This window comes from Bombina bombina, chromosome 4 (genome assembly GCF_027579735.1).
Source record: "Bombina bombina isolate aBomBom1 chromosome 4, aBomBom1.pri, whole genome shotgun sequence".
NCBI classification, from domain to species: Eukaryota; Metazoa; Chordata; class Amphibia; order Anura; family Bombinatoridae; genus Bombina; species Bombina bombina.
This window is the reverse complement of record NC_069502.1, coordinates 47,041,183-47,060,582: the sequence shown is the minus strand read 5'-3', so window position 1 is coordinate 47,060,582 and position 19,400 is coordinate 47,041,183. Positions and strand designations below refer to the sequence as shown.

Sequence of the window (19,400 nt, the reverse complement as noted above, 5' to 3'; positions counted from 1 at the left end):
AGAGAGAGAGAGAGAGAGAGAGAGAGAGAGAGAGAGAGAGAGAGAGAGAGAGAGAGAGAGAGAGAGAGAGAGAGAGAGAGAGAGAGAGAGAGAGAGAGAGAGAGAGAGAGAGAGAGAGAGAGAGAGGATTGAGATAGGGGGGAGAGAGATAGAGATAGAGAGAGAGAGAGAGAGAGAGAGAGAGAGAGAGAGAGAGGGGGGAGAGAGGGGGAGAGGGAGAGAGGGGAGAGAGGGGAGATAGAGAGAGAGGGAGAGAGAGAGGGGGGAAAAAAGAGAGGGGGAAATAGAGAGAGAGGGGGGAGAGAGAGCTGGAAGAGAGAGGGGAGAGAGAGAGGGGGGAGAGAGAGAGGGAGAGAGAGAGGGGGGAGAGAAAGAGGGAAGAGAGAGAGGGGGGAGAGAGAGAGGGAGAGAGAGAGGGGGAGATAGAGAGAGACGGGAGAGAGTGAGAGAGAGGGGAAGGGAGAGAGAGAGGGGGAGAGATGGTGGGGAGAGAGATGGTGGGGAGAGAGATGGGGGTGAGAGAGAGGGGGAGAGAGGGGGGAGGGGGTGAGAAGGGGAGAGAGAGGGGGTGAGGGGGTGAGAGGGGGAGAGAGAGGGGGGAGGGGTGAGAGGGGGAGAGAGAGGGGGGAGAGGGGGGAGAGAGAGAAGGGGAGAGAGAGAGGGGGGAGAGAGGGGGGGAACAGAGGGGGAGATAGAGAGAGAGGGGAGAGAGAGAGGAGAGAGATAGGGGGAGAGAGAGAGAGAGGGGGGAGAGAGATGGGGGAGAGAGATAGGGGGAGAGAGAGAGGGGGGAGAGAGATGGGGGAGAGAGAGGGGGGGGAAAGAGAGAGGGAGGAGAGAGAGAGGGAGGAGAGAGAGAGGGAGGAGAGAGAGAGGGGGGGAGAGAGATGAGGGAGAGAGAGAGCAAAAGAGAGGGGGGAGAGCGTACAAGAGAGGGGGGAGAGAGAACACAAAAGAGAGGGGGGAGAGAGAGCGCAAAAAAGAGGGGGAGAGAGAGAGTGCAAAAGAGAGGGGGTGAGAGAGAGTGCAAAAGAGAGGGGGTGAGAGAGAGCACAAAAAAGATGGGTGAGAGAGAAAGCGCAAAAGAGATGGGGGAGAGAGAGCTCAAAAGAGAGGGGGAGAGGAGAGAGCGCAAAAGAGAGGGGGAGAGAGCGCAAAAGAGAGGGGGGAGAGAGAGAGAGCAAAAGAGAGGGGGAGGGAGAGAGCGCAAGGGGTGGGACCGATGTACTGCAAAAAATGTCCTGTGTGACTAGTATATATATAATAGTCCTAAAGCCTGTTCACACCGGCCATTTTTTGCAGTACAGCGGTCCCACCCCTTGCGCTCTCTCTCTTTTGCGCTCTCTCCCCTCACTTTTGAGCTCTCTCTCTCCCCCTCTCTTTTGCACTCTCTCTCCCTTTGTTTTGCGATCTCTCTCCCCTCTATCTCCCCCCTCTCTCTCCCCTCTCTCTCTCCCCCTCTCTTTTGCTCTCTCTCCCCCTTTACTTTTGCTCTCTCTCTTCCCCTCTCTTTTGATCTCTCTCTTTCCCCCTCTTATTTTCTCTCTCCCCCTCTATTTTGCTCTCTCTCCCCCTATCTTGCTCTTTCCTCTCTCTTATCCTATCTTTAGCTCTTTCCCATCTCTTTTGTTCTCTCCCCCTCTTTCTATCTCTCCCCCCTCTCTATCTCTCTCCCCTCTATCTTGCATGCGCGACCATGCCCAGCCCCCTTCATGCCCGGCCCCGCCCCCACTCACGCCTGGCCACGCCCACTTCTGCCCTCACCGCAGATCAGGTAGGGACTCTAAGGCCAGGTGTGTTTGTCCTCGTGCTGTCTCTACTGCGCATGACAGCTTCGGACAAACACACTTGGCCTTTTTATAGTATAGGATATGGCGAGAAAAATGGTGTATAATATGTATGGGTACAGTAAAGGAGTAAAGGGAAAACTACAGCTAAACACAAACACTGCAGAAATGTAAAATAGCCCTGGTCCTTAAAGGGACACTGAACCCAATTTTTTTTTTCTTTCGTGATTCAGATAGAGCATGAAATTTTAAGCAACTTTCTAATTTACTCCTATTATCAAATTTTCTTCATTCTCTTGGTATCTTTATTTGAAATGCAAGAATGTAAGTTTAGATGCCGGGTTGTTCTTGCTGATTGGTGGATAAATTCATCCACCAATAAAAAAAGTGCTGTCCAGAGTGCTGAACAAAAAAAAAAGCTTAGATGCCTTCTTTTTCAAATAAAGATAGCAAGAGAATGAAGAAAAAATTAACAGGAGTAAATTAGAAAGTTGCTTAAAATTGCATGCTCTATCTGATTCACGAAAGAAAAATTTGGGGTTCAGTGTCCCTTTAAGGGTAAAATTGAAAAATGGTCCGGTCACTAAGGGGTTATATATCATGTTTAACCCCTTAATGACAACTGACGTACCAGGTACGTCATGCATTAACTAACAGTTAATGACAATGGACGTACCTGGTACGTCAGTTGTCTAAGAGAGTGCTGGAAGCGATCGCAATCGCTTCCAGCAGCTCTCAGGGTATTGCAGTGATGCCTCCATATGGAGGCATCCTGCAATACCATTTAGAAGACTCCGATGCAGAGAGAGCCACTCTGTGGCCCTCTCTGCACCGGTAGCGATGGTGCCGGTTCGTTGGTGGGTGGGAGCGTAACAGGGAGGCGGGTGGGCGGCCCATCGCTACCCGGCATCCGGTCCCTAGAAGTGCAATGTGCACACCGGGTGCCGGGAGTGTGCGGGGGGCGCGCGTGCGCGACCGCGCATTAGCTGGCACTGACACTGACACCAATGAGGAGGGAAGAGGGGGGATATATTAAAAATAATATAAAAGGATCTGGGAGGGGGAGGGGGATAGGGGTATTGTGGGGGGCTGCTACACTACAGAAAACATACAAAAAAGCAAAAGAACAAAAAACACTTTTGTTTTTGGTGCAAATTGGGTACTGGCAGACAGCTGCCAGTACCCAAGATGGCCGCAATTAGATAGGGGAGAGGGTTAGAGAGCTGGGGGGGGGGGGATCATGGAGGTTGGGGCTAAGGCAGGAGTCCATCACAGCTAAAATATTTTATTTTTTTTATAAAAAAAAAAAAAAACTTCTTTTATTTAGTACTGGCAGACTTTCTGCCAGTACTTAAGATGGCGGGGACATTTGTGGGGTGGGGGAGGGAAGAGAGCTGTTTGGGAGGGATCAGGGGGTGGGATGTGTCAGGTGGGAGGCTGATCTCTACCCTAAAGCTAAAATTAACCCTGCAAGCTCCCTACAACCTACCTAATTAACCCCTTCACTGCTGGGCATAATTTACGTGTGGTGCGCAGCAGCATTTAGTGGCCTTCTAATTACCAAAAATCAGTGCCAAAGCCATATAAGTCTGCTATTTCTGAACAAAGGGGATCCCAAAGAAGCTTTTACAACAATTTGTGCCATAATAGCACAAGCTGTTTGTAAATAATTTCAGTGAGAAACCTAAAATTGTGAAAAATGTAAAGTTTTTTTTTTTATTTGCTCGCATTTGGCGGTGAAATAGTGGCATAAAATATACCAAAATGTGCCTACATCAATACTTTGGGTTGTCTTCTAACAAAAAATATATACATGTCAAGGGATATTCAGGTATTCCTGACAGATATCAGGGTTCCAATGTAACTAGCGCTAATTTTGAAAAAAAGTGGTTTGGAAATAGCGAAGTGCTACTTGTATTTATTGCCCTATAACTTGCAAAAAAAGCAAAGAACATGTAAACATTGGGTATTTCTAAACTCAGGACAAAATTTAGAAACTATTTAGCATGGGTGTTTTTTGGTGATTGTAGATGTGTAACAGATTTTGGGGGTCAAAGTTAGAAAAAGTGTGTTTTTTCCATTTTTTCCTCATATTTTATTATTTTTTTTGTAGTAAATTATAAGATATGATGAAAATAATGGTATCTTTAGAAAGTCCATTTAATGGCGAGAAAAACGGTATATAATATGTGTGGGTACAGTAAATGAGTAAGAGGAAAATTACAGCTAAACACAAACACCGCAGAAATGTAAAAATAGCCATTGTCATTAAGGGTAAGAAAATTGAAAAATGGTCCGGTCATTAAGGGGTTAAACGATCTCCAGCAGACAAGGGTTTAAAATCCACATTTTGTGAAGAATGATAGAAACCTTCTCTATTTTGTTCTATGGTTCCTATATTCCCTTATGTTCCATTCTTTAACAAAAAACACACCCAACACATTCGTTTTATAAAAAAGATGATTTATGTTGATTCTATAACAATCTTAATGATGAAAAGTCACTAACTCACAAGGATATATTTGTATCAGTTTTTATAAAAGTAATTTAATAATACGTCACATTAGCTCACAGACCCATCATTGTAATTTACTAAAATATCATGTTGGTTCCTGTATTGGGCTAAGATACAATAATTAGTTAATTACCTTATTCCCTGGCTGTTCTGCTCGTGCTGGTGCTGAAGTGATGGCAAAATAATGCAGGCTGCACTATATATAGGAAGCATTTCTTTCACTTTCTGTTCTAGTAAGTGCTCAATTTACTGGAAATGAAAACAGGTGGGCAACTGAACATCCATACAAAGTAAAATTGCATCATAGTACAAAAAGTGTAACAATTTAATATGCCTTTTATGTGTGTTTTCTAAATGCTACTTAAAGGGACTGGAAAGTCAAAATTAAAGTTGCATGATTCAAATAGACCATCTCATTTTAAGAAACTTCTAAATTAAAATCTATTTTCAAATGTGCTTTTTTTCTCTTGATATACCTTGTTGAAAAAGAATATGCACATATCCTACACTAGTGTGAGCTAGCTGCTGATTGGTGCCTTTGTCTCTTCTGATTGGCTAACTAGATGTTCATCTAGCTGCCAGTAGTGCAGTGCAGCTCCTTCAGCAAAGGATAACAAGAGAATGAAGGAAATTTGATAATAGAAGTAAATTGAAACGTTTTTTTAAACTTGTATGTTCTTTCTAAATCATGAATAAACTTTTTTGGTATTCCTGTCTCTTTAAATTTAAACAAGAAATGCATTGTTTTAGTTTACTGATTCTAGAGTATTGATTCTCATTTGCTGTTGGAGATGATTTCTACAGGATAAGTGTGATCTGTGTGTGTATATAAATATATATATATATGTGTGTGTATATAAATATATATATATGTGTGTATATAAATATATATATATATATGTGTGTGTGTGTGTATATAAATATATATATATATATGTGTGTGTGTGTATATAAATATATATATATATGTGTGTGTGTGTATATAAATATATATATATATGTGTGTGTGTATATAAATATATATATATGTGTGTGTGTGTATATAAATATGTGTGTGAGACTGACTCTTCTAGTTTTCTTTCCTCTCCCTGTCTCACTTTCTTTCTGTCTATGTACATATATACATCCTATACTATAAAAGGTCAAGTGTGTTTGTCTGAAGCTGTCATGCGCAGTAGAGACAGCACAAGGACAAACACACCTGGCCTTAGAGTCCCTACCTGATCTGCGGTGCGGGCAGAAGTGGGCGTGAGTGGGGGGTGGCTGGGAATGAAGGGGGCAGGGCCGGGCACGGTCGTGCACGCAAGATAGAGGGGATAAAGAGGGGGGAGAGATAGAAAGAGGGGGAGAGAACAAAAGAGATGGGAAAGAGCTAAAGATAGGATAAGAGAGGGGAAAGAGCAAGTGAGGATGGAGAGAGAGCAAAATAGAGGGGGAGAGAGAAAATAAGAGGGGGGAAAGAGAGAGAGCAATAGAGAGGGGAAGACAGAGACCAAAAGAAAAGGGGGAGAGAGAGCAAAAGAAGAGAGGGGGAGAGAGAGGGGGGGAGATAAAGAGGGGGGAGATAGAGAGGGGGGAGACAGATGGGGGAGATAGAGAGGGGGGAGAGAGAGAGGGGGGAGAGAGAGGGGGGAGAAAGGGGGGAGATGGGGGAGAGAGAGAGGGGTGAAAGAGAGGGGGGGAGAGAGAGAGGGGGGGAGAGAGGGGGAGAGAAAGCGAGGGGGAGAGAGAGGCAGGGAGATAGAGAGAGGGGGGAGAGAGAGGGAGGGGGAGAGAGAGGGGAAGAGAGAGAGAGGGGGGAGAGAGAGGGAGGGGGAGAGAGAGGGGGGGAGAGAGAGAGGGGGGAGAGATAGAGAGAGAGCGGAGAGAGGGGGAGAGAGAGGGAGAGAAAGAGAGGGGAGAGATAGAGAGAGAGGGGAGAGAGAGAGAGAGAGAGAGAGTGGAGAGAGAGGGGGAGAGAGAGAGGGGGGAGAGATAGAGAGAGGGGAGAGAGGGGGGAGAGAGAGAAGGAGAGAGAGAGAGAGAGAGAGAGGGGAGAGATAGAGAGAGAGAGGGGAGATAGAGAGAGGGGAGAGAGAGGGGAGAGAGAGAGAGGGGAGAGAAAGAGAGAGAGAGGGAGAGAGAGAGGGGGGAGAGAGAGAGGGGGGAGAGAGAGGGGGAGAGAGAAAGAGAGGAGAGAGAGAGAGGGGGGGGGAGAGAGAGAGAGAGGGGGAGAGAGAGAGAGGAAGGGAGGGAGGGAGAGAGAGGGGGGAGAGAGAGGGGGGAGAGAGAAAGAGGAGAGAGAGGGGGGAGAGAGAGGGGGAGAGAGAGAGGGGGAGAGAGAGGGGGGAGAAAGATGGGGGAGAGAGAGGGGGGAGAGAGAGCGCAAAAGAGAGGGGGAGAGAGAGAGCGCAAAAGAGAGGGGGAGGGAGAGAGCGCTAAAGAGAGGGGGAGAGAGAGAGCAAAAGAGAGGGGAAAATAGAGAGCAAAAGTAAAGGGAGAGAGAAAGCAAAAGAAGAGAGGGGAAGAGAGAGAGGGGGGAGAGAGAAAGAGGGGGGGAGATAGAGAGAGGGGGAGATAGAGGGGGGGATGTAGAGGGGGGGATTGAGAGGGGAGGGAGAGAGGGGGAAGAGAGGGGGGGAGAGAGGGGGAGAGGAGGGGTGAGAGGGGGAGAGAGAGAGGGGGGGGAGAGAGAGAGGGGGGGAGAGAGAGAGGGGGGAGAGAGAGGGGGGATAGAGAAAGAGAGGAGAGAGAGAGAGGGAGAGAGAGGGGGAGAGAGAGTGAGGGGGAGAGAGAGAGGAAGGGAGGGAGGGAGGAAGGGAGTGAGAGAGAGGGGGGATATAGAGGGGGGATAGATAAAGGGGAGAGAGAGGGGGGAGAGAGATGAGGGAAAGAGAGAGGGGGGAGAGAGAGGGAGGAGAGAGAGAGGGGGAGAGAGATAGGGGGAGGGAGAGAGGGGGAGAGAGGGGGAGAGAGAGGGGGGAGAGAGAGGGGGGGAGAAAGATGGGGGGAAAATGAAGGGGGAGAGAGAGGGGCAGAGAGAGGGGGGAGAGAGAGAGAGGGGGGAGAGAGAGTGCAAAAGAGAGGGGGAGAGAGAGCGCAAAAGAGAGGGGGAGAGAGAGAGCGCAAAAGAGAGGTGGGAGGGAGAGAGCGCTAAAGAGAGGGGGAGAGAGAGAGCGCAAAAGAGAGGGGAAGATAGAGAGCAAAAGTAAAGGGGGAGAGAAAGCAAAAGAAGAGAGGGGAAGAGAGGGGGGGGGAGAGAGAGGGGGAGATAGAGAGAGGGGAGATAGAGGGGGGGGAGAGGGGAGGGAGAGAGGGGGGAGAGAGGGGGAGAGGAAGGGTGAGAGGGGGAGAGAGAGGGGGGGAGAGAGAGAGAGGGGGGAGAGAGAGAGAGGGGGAAAGAGAGGGGGGGAGAGAGGGGGAGAGAGATGGGGGAGAGGGGGGTGAGAGAGAGGGGGGAGATAGAGAGAGAGGGAGATAGGAGGGAGAGAGGGGGAGAAAGAGAGGGGGAGAAAGAGAGGGGGAGAGAGGGGGGAGAGAGAGAGGGGGGAGGGAGAGAGCGGTGGAGAGAGAGAGGGGGGGAGAGAGAGGGGGGAGAGAGAGGGGGAGAGAAATGGTGGGGAGAGAGATGTGGGAGAGAGATGGGGAGAGAGAGAGAGGGGGAGAGAGAGGGGGGAGAGAGAGAGGGGAGGAAAAGAGAGGGAGGGGGGAGAGAGGGGGAAAGAGAGGGGGGAGAGAGAGGGGAGAGAGGGGGGCAGAGACAGAGAGAGAGAGAGAGAGGGGAGAGAGATAGGGGGGAGAGAGAGAGAGAGGGGGGAGAGTGGGGGAGAGGGAGAGAGGGGAGATAGAGAGAGAGGGAGAGAGAGAGGGGGGAGATAGAGAGGGGGGAAAAGAGAGGGGGAAATAGAGAGAGAGGGGGGAGAGAGAGCGGGAAGAGAGAGAGGGGAGAGAGAGAGGGGGGAGAGAGACAGGGAGAGAGAGAGAGGGAAGAGAGAGAGGGGGGAGAGAGAGGGGGAGAGAGAGAGGAGGGAGATAGAGAGAGATGGGAGAGAGTGAGAGAGAGAGGTGGGGAGAGAGAGGGGGGAGAGAGAGAGAGGGGAAGGGAGAGAGAGAGGGGGAGAGAGAGATAGAGAGAGAGAGGGGGGAGAGATGGTGGGGAGAGAGATGGTGGGGAGAGAGATGGGGGTGAGAGAGAATGGGAGAGAGGGGGGAGGGGGTGAGAGGGGGAGAGAGAGGGGGGAGGGGGTGAGAGGGGGAGAGAGATGGGGGAGGGGTGAGAGGGGGAGAGAGAGGGGGAGAGAGGGGAGGGAGAAAGGGGGGGAGAGAGGGAGGGGGAGAGAGAAGGGGAGAGAGGGAGGGGGGGAGAGGGAGGGGGGGAGAGGGAGGGGGAGAGAGAAGGGGAGAGAGAGAGGGGGGAGAGAGGGGGGGAGAGAGGGGGAGATAGAGAGAGAGGGGAGAGAGAAAGGGGATAGAGAGAGGGGGAGAGAGAAAGAGGGGAGAGAGAGGGGGGGAGAGAGATGGGGGAGAGAGAGAGGGGGGAGAGAGAGGGGGGAGAGAGAGGGGGGAGAAAGATGGGGGAGAGAGAGAGGGAGGAAAGAGAGAGGGAGGAGAGAGAGAGAGGGAGGAAAGAGAGAGGGGGGAGAGAGAGAGGGAGAGAGAGAGGGGGGAGAGAGAGAGTGGGGGGAGAGAGAGAGGGGGAGAGAGATGAGGGAGGGAGAGAGAGAGCAAAAGAGAGGGGAGAGAGCGCACAAGAGAGAGGGGAGAGAGAACGCAAAAGAGAGGGGGGAGAGAGAGCGCAAAAGAGAGGGGGAGAGAGAGAGTGCAAAAGAGAGGGGATGAGAGAGAGTGATAAAGAGAGGGGGTGAGAGAGAGCGAAAAAAAAGATGGGTGAGAGAGAAAGCGCAAAAGAGATGGGGGGAGAGAGAGCTCAAAAGAGAGGGGGAGAGGAGAGAGCGCAAAAGAGAGGGGGAGAGAGCGCAAAAGAGAGGGGGAGAGAGAGAGAGCAAAGGAGAGGGGGAGGGAGAGAGAGCAAAGGAGAGGGGGAGGGAGAGAGCGCAAGGGGTGGGACCGCTGTACTGCAAAAAATGTCCCGTGTGACTAGTATATATATAATAGTCCTAAAGCCCATTCACACTGGCCATTTTTTGCAGTACAGCGGTCCCACCCCTTGCGCTCTCTCTCTTTTGCGCTCTCTCCCCTCACTTTTGAGCTCTCTCTTTCCCCCTCTCTTTTGCACTCTCTCTCCCCCTTTGTTTTGCGATCTCTCTCCCCCTCTCTCTCTCCCCCTCTCTCTCTCTCTCCCCTCTCTCTCTCTCTCTCTCCTCTCTCCCCTCTCTCTCTCTCTCTCTCTCCCCCTTTCTCTATCTCCCCCCTCTATCTCCCCCCTCTCTCTCCCCTCTCTCTCTCTCCCCCTCTCTTCTTTTGCTCTCTCTCCCCCTTTACTTTTGCTCTCTCTCTTCCCCTCTCTTTTGATCACTCTCTTTCCCCCTCTTATTTTCTCTCTCCCCCTCTATTTTGCTCTCTCTCCCTCTATCTTGCTCTTTCCCCTCTCTTATCCTATCTTTAGCTCTTTCCCATCTCTTTTGTTCTCTCCCCCTCTTTCTATCTCTCCCCCTCTCTATCTCTCTCCCCTCTATCTCGCATGCGCAACCACGCCCAGCCCCCTTCATGCCCGGCCCCGCCCCCACTCATGCCTGGCCACGCCCACTTCTGCCCTCACCGCAGATCAGGTAGGGACTCTAAGGCCAGGTGTGTTTGTTCTTGTGCTGTCTCTACTGCGCATGACAGCTTCGGACAAACACACTTGGCCTTTTTATAGTATAGGATATGTCTTCCTCTACTTGTTTTGTTTCCCCTATCTCTCTCTCTCTCTCCTCTCTCCCTGTAACTCTCTTCTAGACACACCCTTCCACCCTACCATTTTCTAGCTCCACACTCTGCTAGCTAGCTAAAGTCACTGACTCCCCTGATGTGTTCAGTAAGTCCCTGTAGTCATGCCTGCTCAGGAACTGCTTTTTACTATATACCCCTTTTAGAGGCATTAAAGGGATAGGAAAGTTAAAATTAAACTTTAATGATTCAGACAGAGCGTGTCATTTTAAGTCATTTTTAAATTCACGTCTGTTATCAACTATACTATGTTCTCTTGCTGTCCTTTGTTGAAAGTCATACCTTATTAAGCACTGGAGCAGTAATGCACTACAGGGAACTAGCTACCCTTGTAAATACTTATCTGTCAAACAAAAAAATTATTGGTTTTAAAGGCCTGCATCCTGATTCCTGATAACACTAGTGATGATAATGCTAGTGTAAAGCTTGAATATGCTTGCAACATCTTAAGGATTATTCTGCCTTACTGAAATGTGAAGCTAGAGTGTGTGTTCGAGTTTGCAGCACTGTTGCTAATGTTGGGGTCGGAATATATTACCTTATAAAAGCTGGGTGAAGCAGTACAACTTCCTCTTTTTGGTACAGTCTTCAGTAGAGAGAATTTTCCCCATTTTGAATGGAGCGTCCTAGGAGGTGAGTATCTGTCAGAAGGGGAGAGAGCAGGCATGCTAGAGAGAGGGAAAGTCCATCTGTGTCCAAGCCTAGCTCCCTAATCATGTCAGGCCTGTTTTCCACCCGGTCTTGCTCCTGTCGCAGGCAGGGGGTCGTTAGGAGGTAGTGGACGGGGAGCCCAGTACATTGGGGGTGGTTGAGGGGCTGTCAGGAACTTTAGATGCTGGCTCTCAGTTGGGGCCTACTGGGAGGGGTACTGATGGACCTGAGCATGGTGTGTGGGACCGGTAGAGGGGAAGGTTTAAGCCCAGTGTTCAGGTTGGGTTCCCAGGAGGCATCCTCGCCCCCCCTTGTTTCAATATTTAGAATCGCCTGGTGATCTAGCGGGCCCACCTGCACCTCAAACAAGGGCAGGTATTGAGCTCATTGGGGCGGCTGCCTCTTATCTTGTTGGTGCGGCTCCAGCCGGGCACTGGGGTATTTTGACCCACACATCTCAAATTCAGGCCTTACCTTTGTACGACGCAGCGGCGTTGGTGGTTGTGGCCCTCGTGCAGGCCATCTCAGCCTCCGTGATGGGGGGGCGGGTGGCGGTGGGCCACCTCCTCTGTGGCAAAGGTGGGTCATATGGGTGGAGGTGGGCCGACAGCGGGTATAGGGGGGTCGGCACTGAGCTGTGCGTTATCAGCGAGGTCTCCTAATGTCATTCTGGGTCTGGTTCCCTAGTCAGTGTTGACGTTGGAGTCCGGTGGGCAGAGCAGGCCAGTGCGCGGGGTAAAACTTCCGGTTGGCAGCCGTACGGCGGGAGGCTCCAGACATGAATGGTGAGTCGGGTGTCCGGAGTCCAGGTGGGTGGGTTCAATCGGGTGGGCGGGGTCAGGTGGGTGAGCGGAGCCATGCAGGTTGTCAAGGTATATGTTAAGATTAATATATATATTATTATATATTTGGCCTATCAGCACTAGTGATGTCGTGAACATAAAATTTTCGGTTCATGAACGACGAACGCAAACTTCCGCAAATGTTCGCGAACGGGCGAACCGGGCGAACCGCCATAGACTTCAATAGGCAGGCGAATTTTAAACCCACAGGGACTCTTTCTGGCCACAATAGTGATGGAAAAGTTGTTTCAAGGGGACTGTGGCATGCCAGAGGGGGATCCATGGCAAAACTCCCATGGAAAATTACATAGTTGATGCAGAGTCTGGTTTTAATCCATAAAGGGCATAAATCACCTAACATTCCTAAATTGTTTGGAATAACTTGCTTTAAAACATCAGGTATGATGTTGTATCGATCAGGTAGTGTAAGGGTTATGCCCGCTTCACAGTGACAGACCAAGCTCCCGCAGCGGGTACAACATCTAAATAGTTTCTAAATTTTGTCGTGAGTTTAGAAATACCCAATGTTAACATGTTCTTTGCTTTTTTTGCAAGTTATAGGGAAATAAATACAAGAAGCACTTTGCTATTTCAAAACCACTTTTTTTCAAAATGAGCGCTAGTTACATTGGAACCCTGATATCTGTCAGGAATACCTGAATATCCCTTGACATGTATATATTTTTTTTTAGAAGACATCCCAAAGTATTGATCTAGGCCCATTTTGGTATATTTCATGCCACCATTTCACCGCCAAATGCGATCAAATAAAAAAAAATTGTTCACTTTTTCACAAACTTTAGGTTTCTCACAGAAATTATTTACAAACAACTTATGCAATTATGGCATAAATGGTTGTAAATGCTTCTCTGGGATCCCCTTTCTTCAGAAATAGCAGACTTATATGGCTTTGGCGTTGCTTTTTGGTAATTAGAAGGCTGCTAAATGCCTCTGCGCACCACACGTGTTTTATGCCCAGCAGTGAAGGGGTTAATTAGGGAGCATGTAGGGAGCTTGTAGAGTTAAATTTAGCTTAAGTGTAGTGTAGTAGACAACCCAAAGTATTGATCTAGGCCCATTTTGGTATATTTCAGGCCACCATTTCACCGCCAAATGCGATCAAATAAAAAAAAAATGTTCACTTTTTCACAAACTTTTGGTTTCTCACAGAAATTATTTACAAACAACTTATGCAATTATGGCATAAATGGTTGTAAATTCTTCTCTGGGATCCCCTTTGTTCAGAAATAGCAGACTTATATGGCTTTGGCGTTGCTTTTTGGTAATTAGAAGGCTGCTAAATGCCTCTGCGCACCACACGTGTTTTATGCCCAGCAGTGAAGGGGTTAATTAGGGAGCATGTAGGGAGCTTGTAGAGTTAATTTTAGCTTAAGTGTAGTGTAGTAGACAACCCAAAGTATTGATCTAGGCCCATTTTGGTATATTTAATGCCACCATTTCACCGCCAAATGCGATCAAATTTAAAAAAAACTTAAATTTTTTCGCAATTTTAGGTTTCTCACTGAAATTATTTACAAACAGCTTGTGCAATTATGGCACAAATGGTTGTAAATGCTTCTCTGGGATCCCCTTTGTTCAGAAATAGCAGACATATATGACTTTGGCGTTGCTTTCTGGTAATTAGAAGGCGACTAAATGCTGCTGCGCATCACACGTGTATTATGGCTAGCAGTGAAGGGGTTAATTAGGTAGTTTGTAGGGAGCTTGCAGGGTTAATTTTAGCTTTAGTGTAGAGATCAGCCTCCCACCTGACACATCATACCCCCTGATCCCTCCCAAACAGCTCCCTTCCCTCCCCCATCCCACAATTGTCCCCGCCATCTTAAGTACTGGCAGAAAGTCTGCCAGTACTAAAATAAAAGGTTTTAAAAAAAAAAAAATATTATTTTTTTTAGCATATTTACATATGCTGTGGTGTAGCATCCCCCCTTAGCCCCCAACCTCCCTGATCCCCCCCAAAACAGCTCTCTAACCCTCCCCATCTGCCTTATTGGCGGCCATCTTGGGTACTGGCAGCTGTATGCCAGTACCCAGTTTGCAAAAAAAGTAGTTTTTTCTGGAGGAGGGGTTTCTGTAGTGTAGCTTCCCCCCCCCCACAGACCAACCCCCACCACCTGCCACACCAGATATGAGTGGTGGCACTGGGCAAGTGGGCACAGTATACGCTGTGAGCCTGACACACATGCTGGCAGGCAGGCAACTGCAATTAGATTACACAGGAAAAAAAAAAAAAGCAGACTGATGTTCTAACCCTAAAAAGGGCTTTTTGGGGTGCAGTCCTTAAGGCAGAGATCAGATGAGTCCTTCAGGACTGTAGTGGACACTGAATACATTAGCCTAGCTATCGATTTCCCTATTAAATCAGCAGCAGCTACACTGTCCCTCCTCTCACTAAGAATGCAGCTTCTGAATGAATCTAAAATGGATGCTGTCCAGGAGGTGGGAGGGTCTGGGAGGGAGGGTCTGCTGCTGATTGGCTGGAATGTGTCTGCTGACTGTGAGGTACAGGGTCAAAGTTTACTCAATGATGACAAATAGGGGGCGGACCGAACATCGCATATGTTCGCCCGCCGCGGCGAACGCGAACAAGCTATGTTCGCCGGGAACTATTCGCCGGTAAACTATTCACGACATCACTAATCAGCACCAAATGATTCATTCATTCATAAAACATTAAAATTGACTTGAAACCCATATTCAATCCTCCCCCACTGCTGTGATCACACAGGATGGGTCACAAAGTCACTTAAAAAGGAATGTTGTGAAAGTGATTTTGAAAAAGAGCAGAGTTTTATAGCTTAAATTAGAATAGGACCATTGAACCATTTCAAAGGCAAAAAGTTCAATAAGAGATGGTCAATCTATATTTGGCTATATGCTCAGTATATGAAATCAGATAGGAGACACTTTTTCCTGATTAACATGGCTTTTGAAGCTCACAGCCCTGCACGGGGTAGCAAACAAGGGCTGATGGTCAACCAAATCAACACACATCCTGGAATGTATGGAGACGACATTCTGGGCCTAAAATCAGATAAGCAAGTGAAATTCTGACTGCATAGTGATTAGCATAGACTTGTTAATTACCCCTGCCTGTGTATTGAAGCAATGAAAATTTGACCAACAAAAACACATGTTTTTAAATTATACTCTTAACCCCAAAATACAGCATAGAAATGAATATATATATATATATATATATATATATATATATATATATATATATATATATAAAATGGATTTTAAATGCTATTAATTTTGGAATAGTTAGCAGTATAAATTACTTTGATGTAATCATATTAAAATAATCAGAAAATTGACATGATGCTACCCTGTCTGGAATTTAGGTTGTAAGTGATTGATGCAAAAAGTTATGGTCTGATAAATAATCACTTTATAAGAATGTATTACATTGTTAAATATGTTAGAAATGGTTAAATAAATCTGTTTGTTTGTCATGTTGCCCCCAGATGGCCAAAATCCGGTGTTGCGATGCAAGAATTACAGCCAAAAGACAAATGGTTATTAACAAAGATGCATCTCCCTGGCAACATACATTTTCAAAATGAACGAATCACAAAGCAGATCCGTAGGGCCACCCATATTGCTTCATCAATGATTAAAACATATATAAGTCAATGCAAGAAAGGAAAAGGAGATGCTGCTGAGCTAACTTGTAACTGGTTACTGGGCGTTTGAAATACAAGTATTACAGCAAGGCTGGCTACCTTTTCTCATTGATTGCAAAATATACTTATTTTGTCTTCTGAGATGAAACAAGACGTTTTTGGAAACTGACTTATCGATTTGGTGTTCATTTTGGTAAAGTATTAAAAGGTTGCTAAAATATAAGTAAACATTTAAGATAAGCATTCCTTGTTGCTGTAGTAAATAAATTTAAAGAGCATATGTGTATTTTTAGACTAGTATTTCATAGTCTGTGTATTGTTAAACAAATCCTAAATGCTAAGTTGTTTATCTGGCAAATATATATATGTGTCTTAGAATTTGTCTTAATTGTGAGTAACTAAGGACTTATTTCAATTTAGATAAATTATCAAAGGACAATTGGTTTTTGCATAGATAATATACTATTTTGGGGCGCGATCCGATATACGGCGTAGTTTGAGGCGCAAGCGAGGGAACCCGCGCCGCCCGTAGATTCAGCTCGCAACTCGAGCTATCCAATGAACCCCGCCGGCAGTTGCTAAAGTGCCGTAAGTCGGATAAACTAGCGATGTCCAGAAATAAACGTAACTACAAATTTCTGGAGTCGCCAGTGACTTACAGCACGTTAGAAACTGCCGGCGCCTACAAAAGCTGACTAAAGTCTTAAATCTCCCGTAACTGTCTAACATGCCTCCCCCAAATAAGCCCGACACGTATACCCCTCTATCCGCAATACCCCCTTACTCTCCTAATAATAAATGTATTAACCCCTAAACCGCCGCTCCCGGACCCCGCCGCACTAAATAAAGTTATTAACCCCTAAACCGCTGCTCCCGGACCCCGCCGCCAGCTACATTAAATATATAACCCCCTAATGTGAGCCCCTACCCCGCCGCCACCTACATTACCATACCCCCTAATGTGAGCCCCTTACACCGCCGCCACCTACATTAACTACCCCCTAATGTGAGCCCCTACCCCGCCGCCACCTACATTAACTACCCCCTAATGTGAGCCCCTTACACCGCCGCCACCTACATTAACTACCCCCTAATGTGAGCCCCTTACACCGCCACCACCTACATTAACTACCCCCTAATGTGAGCCCCTACCCCGCTGCCAGCTATATTACCATACCCCCTAATGTGAGCCCCTACCCCACCGCCAGCTATATTAAAATTATTAACCCCTAATTTAATCCCCCTACACCACCGCCAGCTATATTAAATGTATTACCCTCTAACCCTAAGTCTAACCCTAACACCCCCTAATTAAATTCTTATTAAAATAAATCTAATTAATATTAATATTATGAACTAAAATTATTCCTATTTAAATCTAAATACTTACCTATAAAATAATCCCTAAGATAGCTACAATATAATTAATAATTACATTGTAGCTATTTTAGGGTTTATATTTATTTTACAGGTAACTTGGTATTTATTTTAACTAGGTACAATAGCTATTAAATAGTTAATAACTATTTAATAGCTACCTAGTTAAAATAATTACCAAATTACCTGAAAAATAAATCCTAACCTAAGTTACAAATACACCTACACTATCAATAAATTAATTAAATAAACTACAAGTATCTAAAATAAAATACAATTAAATACACTAAACTAAATTACAAAAAAAACAAACACTAAATTACAAAAAATAAAAAAAGATTACAAGAATTTTAAGCTAATTACACCTAATCTAAGCCCCCTAATAAAATAATAAAGCCCCCAAAATAAAAAAATGCCCTACCCTATTCTAAATTAAAAAGTAACCAGCTCTTTTACCAGCCCTTTAAAATGGATTTTTGCGGGGCATTGCCCCAAAGTAATCAGCTCTTTTACCTTTTAAAAAAATACAATACCACCCCCCAACATTAAAACCCACCACCCACATACCCCTACTCTAAACCCACCCAAACCCCCCTTAAATAAACTAACACTAACCCCCTGAAGATCTCCCTACCTTGAGTTGTCTTCACCCAGCCGGGCCGAACTCTTCATCAAATCCGGGTGATGTCTTCATCCAAGCGGCAAAGAAGAAGTCTTCCATCCGGGCGATGTCTTCATCCAAGCGGCAAAGAAGAAGTCTTCCATCAGGGCGATGTCTTCATCCAAGCGGCGTCTTCAATCTTCATCCATCCGGAGCGGAGCCATCTTCGAAGGAGCCGATGTGAAGCCATCCTCTTTAACCGACTGACTAACAACGAATGACTATTCCTTTAAATGACGTCATCCAAGATGGCGTCCCTCAAATTCCGATTGGCTGATAGGATTCTATCAGCCAATCGGAATTAAGGTAGGAAAAATATGATTGGCTGATTCAATCAGCCAATCAGATTGAAGTTCAATCCGATTGGCTGATCCAATCAGCCAATCAGATTGAGCTTGCATTCTATTGGCTGATCAGAACAGCCAATAGAATGCGAGGGACGCCATCTTGGATGACGTCATTTAAAGGAACAGTCATTCGTCGTTAGTCCGTCGGTTGAACAGGATGGCTCCGCATCGGCTCCTTCGAAGATGGCTCCGCTCCGGATGGATGAATATTGAAGACGCCGCTTGGATGAAGATATCGCCCGGATGGAAGACTTCTTCTTTGCCGCTTGGATGAAGACATCGCCGAGATGGAAGACTTCTTCTTTGCCGCTTGGATGAAGACATCGCCCGGATGGAAGACTTCTTCTTTGCCGCTTGGATGAAGACATCGCCCGGATTGGATGAAGAGTTCGGCCCGGCTGGGTGAAGACAACTCAAGGTAGGGAGATCTTCAGGGGTTTAGTGTTAGGTTTTTTTAAGGGGGGTTTGGGTGGGTTTAGAGTAGGGGTATGTGGGTGGTGGGTTGTAATGTTGGGGGGTGGTATTGTATTTTTTTTAAAAGGTAAAAGAGCTGATTACTTTGGGGCAATGCCCTGCAAAAAGCCCTTTTAAGGGCTGGTAAAAGAGCTGGTTACTTTTTAATTTAGAATAGGGTAGGGCATTTTTTTATTTTGGGGGGCTTTATTATTTTATTAAGGGGCTTAGATTAGGTGTAATTAGCTTAAAATTCTTGTAATCTTTTTTTATTTTTTGTAATTTAGTGGGGGTTTTTTTTTTGTAATTTAGTTTAGTGTATTTAATTGTATTTTATTTTAGATATTTGTAGTTTATTTAATACATTTATTGATAGTGTAGGTGTATTTGTAACTTAGGTTAGGACTTATTTTACAGGTAATTTGGTAATTATTTTAAATAGGTAGCTATTAAATAGTTGTAATGAATTAATTCACGGTATCAATTCAATCCTTTGTATGGATCACAACTGTGGATGATAGGTTTTGTATCACTTAGCTGTAAATTAACATATGGATAAATGTTAATTTTAGGGCACAAAGTGAGTTTATTTTGAATTCACAAACTTGGATTAATCTGTGAATAGGTGAAGAATCTCTCACTATGTTTATACTTGCAAATAATAAAGTATAAATTTCCACACTGGAAAAATAGCAATGAAGATTTTATGCTGGTAATATAATTCTAAGTACAGCCAAAATGTTTAGGAAACCACTGAGACCACACTACCTGCATATAGAGATTAGCAGGAAAATGTTCTGTAGCAGCAGAGTGTGTGAATCAGTGAGACAGGCTGAGACAGAATGGTAGAACAGCTGATATGAAATCTACTTGTAAGCTGAGCCGTCTGGAATAGTTGTGATGTCACTGCTTAGGAATGTCTTGCTGTGAGCAGCTCCGTGTTTGCTGAAACTTGCAATGCAGACTGGCAGTTGAATTAGAGGTAAACAGCTTACCGGGAATTGTAACAGTATCAATCTTGCAAATTGTGACAAGCAGGTCACGCTGTTGTAGAGTCAATAAATCACTTGATAAACTTCAGCAGTAGCGGAGCAGAAGTAGCAAGTTCTGCCTAGGCAGAAAGCAATCCAGTTTCCTTGTAGAAATTCAGGTTAAAGATTTAGGAATAAACTTTCTAAGGTTTGAAATAGCTGGAGCACAAAACATGTGCAGGGAGCTCAGTTAGGTTGATTTCTTAATCACTAAGCAC

At 46.1% G+C, this 19,400-nt stretch overlaps 1 protein-coding gene across 3 annotated transcripts in view; it reads right to left on the bottom strand.

Moving 5' to 3' along the window:
• Positions 1–19,046, bottom strand: part of LOC128655887 (interferon-induced very large GTPase 1) — a 96,803-nt gene extending 77,757 nt beyond the window's left edge. Inside the window, exon 1 of one of the 3 annotated variants that reach the window (XM_053709477.1) lies at positions 18,920–19,046. The gene's annotated coding sequence lies outside the window, so the exon portion shown is untranslated. Of the gene's footprint in view, positions 1–4,435; positions 4,479–18,919 lie in introns of those variants that run through there. The other 2 variants (XM_053709478.1, XM_053709476.1) reach the window with 2 other exon arrangements.
• Between the last annotated feature and the right edge of the window lie 354 nt (positions 19,047–19,400).